The sequence below is a fragment of the Schistocerca piceifrons genome, unplaced genomic scaffold (genome assembly GCF_021461385.2).
Source record: "Schistocerca piceifrons isolate TAMUIC-IGC-003096 unplaced genomic scaffold, iqSchPice1.1 HiC_scaffold_1176, whole genome shotgun sequence".
Lineage (NCBI taxonomy): Eukaryota > Metazoa > Arthropoda > Insecta > Orthoptera > Acrididae > Schistocerca > Schistocerca piceifrons.
Window position 1 is genome coordinate 115001 of NW_025726990.1, and position 5000 is coordinate 120000.

The following is a 5000-nucleotide window of genomic DNA, read 5'->3' on the forward strand; positions in this document are numbered from 1 at the left end:
AAAAGCTTTGGTTTCCCGGAGGCTGCCCGCCGAGTCATCGGAGGAACTGCGGCGGATCGCTGGCTGGCATCGTTTATGGTTAGAACTAGGGCGGTATCTGATCGCCTTCGAACCTCTAACTTTCGTTCTTGATTAATGAAAACATACTTGGCAAATGCTTTCGCTTCTGTTCGTCTTGCGACGATCCAAGAATTTCACCTCTAACGTCGCAATACGAATGCCCCCGCCTGTCCCTATTAATCATTACCTCGGGTTCCGAAAACCAACAAAATAGAACCGAGGTCCTATTCCATTATTCCATGCACACAGTATTCAGGCGGGCTTGCCTGCTTTAAGCACTCTAATTTGTTCAAAGTAAACGTGCCGGCCCACCGAGACACTCAATAAAGAGCACCCTGGTAGGATTTCAACGGGGTCCGCCTCGGGACGCACGAGCACGCACGGGGCGGTCGCACGCCTTCGGCTCGCCCCACCGGCAGGACGTCCCACGATACATGCCAGTTAAACACCGACGGGCGGTGAACCAACAGCGTGGGACACAAATCCAACTACGAGCTTTTTAACCGCAACAACTTTAATATACGCTATTGGAGCTGGAATTACCGCGGCTGCTGGCACCAGACTTGCCCTCCAATAGATACTCGTTAAAGGATTTAAAGTGTACTCATTCCGATTACGGGGCCTCGGATGAGTCCCGTATCGTTATTTTTCGTCACTACCTCCCCGTGCCGGGAGTGGGTAATTTGCGCGCCTGCTGCCTTCCTTGGATGTGGTAGCCGTTTCTCAGGCTCCCTCTCCGGAATCGAACCCTGATTCCCCGTTACCCGTTACAACCATGGTAGGCGCAGAACCTACCATCGACAGTTGATAAGGCAGACATTTGAAAGATGCGTCGCCGGTACGAGGACCGTGCGATCAGCCCAAAGTTATTCAGAGTCACCAAGGCAAACGGACCGGACGAGCCGACCGATTGGTTTTGATCTAATAAAAGCGTCCCTTCCATCTCTGGTCGGGACTCTGTTTGCATGTATTAGCTCTAGAATTACCACAGTTATCCAAGTAACGTGGGTACGATCTAAGGAACCATAACTGATTTAATGAGCCATTCGCGGTTTCACCTTAATGCGGCTTGTACTGAGACATGCATGGCTTAATCTTTGAGACAAGCATATGACTACTGGCAGGATCAACCAGGGAGCTGCGTCAACTAGAGCTGAGCAGCCGGCCGCCCGGGAGTGTGTCCCGGGGGCCCGCGCGAACACGCAAGCGTCCGCTCAATCATTCTGCAAACAGGAGGAGGCTGAGCTCCCCTGCACAATACACCTCGAAACCCTCTCAGGTCCCGGCGGCGCGCAGCGCCGTCCCAAGTACTTGGTCGGGTTCGAGAGAGGCGCAATCGCCCGGAGTTAGGCGAGTAGACGCTTTCGGTGCGACCACCCGTGCTCCCAACTGAGCTTGCCGCTGCCGACAGAGGCCCGGGAGCGTGCTGTCGTGGCATTGCCGGCGGGAGACAACACGCGCCACCTACGGTGACCGGCAGCTCCAACGCCAGCGCCACAGAAGGACAAAAGCCCCACTTGGGTGCCGAAGCGAACTCTCCCAGCACAGCGCACGCGCCAACACATCCGCACAGCTGCGATACAAACCACCAGCGAGAACCGCTGGGGCGACCGAGCAGCAGACGGCGTCGCGGCGCCGAGCGCCGGGCGGCAGCGCATCCTCAACGCACACAGTCCTCAATCGGACCAGCACACTGAAGATGTCCACCGCGCTTCGCACCGGGCCCGCGAGGACCTACTTTGGCCGCACGGCGCCGCGCGCAGGGTGCGCCGGCGCGCAGCTGCGACGCCTGCCGCGTCCGTCGGCCGGCGCGCCTGCCACTGGCCGCCCCCACCAGCCGGCTGTAGCGCGTGCGCCCACGCACCGCGCGGCCAGCACGCCGGGAGGCGCCCCCTCACCGGCCGGGGACGGTCCCACCCAGCCACCGCCGCGTATCGCTTCACACCCAGATGCCGTTCAGTTTCGTCGGCATGGTGGGTATCGCTGGAACAACCGGTTAGTACCTCAACCTATCGTCGCCATCACCGATTCACCCCTAGCGAGAACAACCGCACCACAACAGGTTACCATTTGTTCATTTGCGTAACTTCACCAGAAAACGCAGGCGTCCATCGCCATTTGCAACTTCCACGATTATTGCATGCCTGTGTCAGGTGTCACGCCACACTACGTCTGCCCACATACACGCAACAAAATGTGCACGCCTAGACAATACGTGGAAGGTGGCCCCCGTACGTATGCGATGTCCATTGCTCGAACGACTGTCAACCGGCCTCTGTAGCATGTCGCAGATATGGAACGCGGTGCACCATGCCATCACGGTGTGTGAGGAGAGACGACTAGGTCCGAATACATCAACAGACAGCTCATGCTGATCGCCATCCACGGCGTCCGTTCCTCCCACACGTCTCTATGGCGTACCACACTGCAATCCAGCTCTCATAGGGAGACGACACGTAGCTGCGTGCACAATATTTGCACTGTATGGTCCGCCGTTTTTGGGCGCAGTCGTTGTACGGTCACACATGTGCCACGATGTATCATTCAGTACATAAGGACGAATGTGCAGTACAGATTGTGGTTTACGCGTACGACATTAGCGGACAGTTGACACAGGCCGCACCACAACGTAGCCTGAGTACGTCGCATGCGGAGGGCATTGAACATGCAAAGTTCTCACCAACCAGCTTGCGAAGGCAGGGGGCAAGGTGGGGACGTGGGGAGGGGCGGCATGTACGTCCTGCTGCCATCCACATTACAGTGTACAGCAGGAGCATGTGGAAAGTGAGCAAGACTTGCAAGGTGTTTAACATGAAGCGATACACAGGGGAGCGGGGAGTGCGAGTAGCGAACTATATTGCGAGGGTTGCGGGTGGGCAACACTACACTAATTGAACGAGTCGTATAACAATTACAGAGCAGGTTTAGGCGACAACGTGGGTTACGTTAGGCGACAACGTGGGTTAGGTTAAGGCACGACGTGGGTTAGGTTAAGGCACGACGTGGGTTAGGTTAAGGCACGACGTGGGTTAGGTTAAGGCACGACGTGGGTTAGGTTAAGGCACGACGTGGGTTAGGTTAAGGCACGACATGGGTTAGGTTAAGGCACGACATGGGTTAGGTTAAGGCACGACATGGGTTAGGTTAAGGCACGACATGGGTTAGGTTAAGGCACGACATGGGTTAGGTTAAGGCACGACATGGGTTAGGTTAAGGCACAACATGGGTTAGGTTAAGGCACAACATGGGTTAGGTTAAGGCACAACATAGGTTAGGTTAAGGCACAACATGGGTTAGGTTAAGGCACAACATGGGTTAGGTTAAGGCACAACATGGGTTAGGTTAAGGCACAACATGGGTTAGGTTAAGGCACAACATGGGTTAGGTTAAGGCACAACATGGGTTAGGTTAAGGCACAACATGGGTTAGGTTAAGGCACAACATGGGTTAGGTTAAGGCACAACATGGGTTAGGTTAAGGCACAACATGGGTTAGGTTAAGGCACAACATGGGTTAGGTTAAGGCACAACATGGGTTAGGTTAAGGCACAACATGGGTTAGGTTAAGGCACAACATGGGTTAGGTTAAGGCACAACATGGGTTAGGTTAAGGCACAACATGGGTTAGGTTAAGGCACAACATGGGTTAGGTTAAGGCACAACATGGGTTAGGTTAAGGCACAACATGGGTTAGGTTAAGGCACAACATGGGTTAGGTTAAGGCACAACATGGGTTAGGTTAAGGCACAACATGGGTTAGGTTAAGGCACAACATGGGTTAGGTTAAGGCACAACATGGGTTAGGTTAAGGCACAACATGGGTTAGGTTAAGGCACAACATGGGTTAGGTTAAGGCACAACATGGGTTAGGTTAAGGCACAACATGGGTTAGGTTAAGGCACAACATGGGTTAGGTTAAGGCACAACATAGGTTAGGTTAAGGCACAACATAGGTTAGGTTAAGGCACAACATAGGTTAGGTTAAGGCACAACATAGGTTAGGTTAAGGCACAACATAGGTTAGGTTAAGGTACAACATAGGTTAGGTTAAGGTACAACATAGGTTAGGTTAAGGTACAACATAGGTTAGGTTAGGTTAGGTTACACGTTGTTGTAAGGAAAGGTGTAGGGGGGGGCGGGGGCGGCAGGTTCGTTGATAGTGATTATAGTAAGTGAATGCTTGTGACATGATCAGATTTGTCACGTCAGGATGCACCTTTGGCTTATTAGAGGCGGCGCTCCAATTCTATGCTTGTGTCAGACCTGTGTCTTTGACTCATGTCATTGTTTGTGCGCTGTGACAGGAGGTACTATTGTGATGTTGGGTGCACCGTTGTATAGGACATGTGTGGGTGTTGGTGCCTGATCTGCGCAATGGTGGATGTCGAAAGGGTGGGATATTGTATTTTCCGCATGGACCTCCTGGTCTGGTTGTGATAGTGTGGATTGTGTAATGTGGCGGAGAGGATGCACTGGATGTTGTTCCATGCTGGTGCTTACATATTGTATGTGCGCCCGTTAGAAGCAGAGAGTGGTGCGTGATCAGAGTGGCTGGCTGACGTGTGGTTCCCATTGTGGGCAGACTCTTTCAGCATGTATACGGACAGTTGTATATATATTCTGTAGTTTGATGGCTCTGCATTGATTACTAATCAGCGCCGTGTGTACGGGTAATCTGGTTCCAGTCCAAAATGTTCCATCTGTGTACATTAGTGACAAAGACTCCCCTCATGCAGTGGGGCTCGGTCTGTTATAACTCTTCCGCGTAATATATTTGCCCCACGTTTTTGCGACTGCGAGTGCGAGTGCAACGCGCATGGGGACCGACATGCTGATGGCTCGGTATCGGACGCCGTACAGTGAGCAACGCGATCGCGTCTCTCGCTCGTAAGTGGTACAGGTCGCGGCTCATGTATAGGGACAGCGGGAATGTCGCATATT

At 53.3% G+C, this 5000-nt stretch overlaps 1 non-coding gene across 1 annotated transcript in view; it reads right to left on the bottom strand.

The window, feature by feature from the left end:
* LOC124728910 overlaps nt 1-1197 on the bottom strand; it is a 1909-nt gene extending 712 nt beyond the window's left edge. Inside the window, exon 1 of the ribosomal RNA XR_007007481.1 lies at nt 1-1197. This exon is cut by the window's left edge and continues 712 nt beyond it. This is a non-coding gene — a ribosomal RNA (small subunit ribosomal RNA).
* Between the last annotated feature and the right edge of the window lie 3803 nt (nt 1198-5000).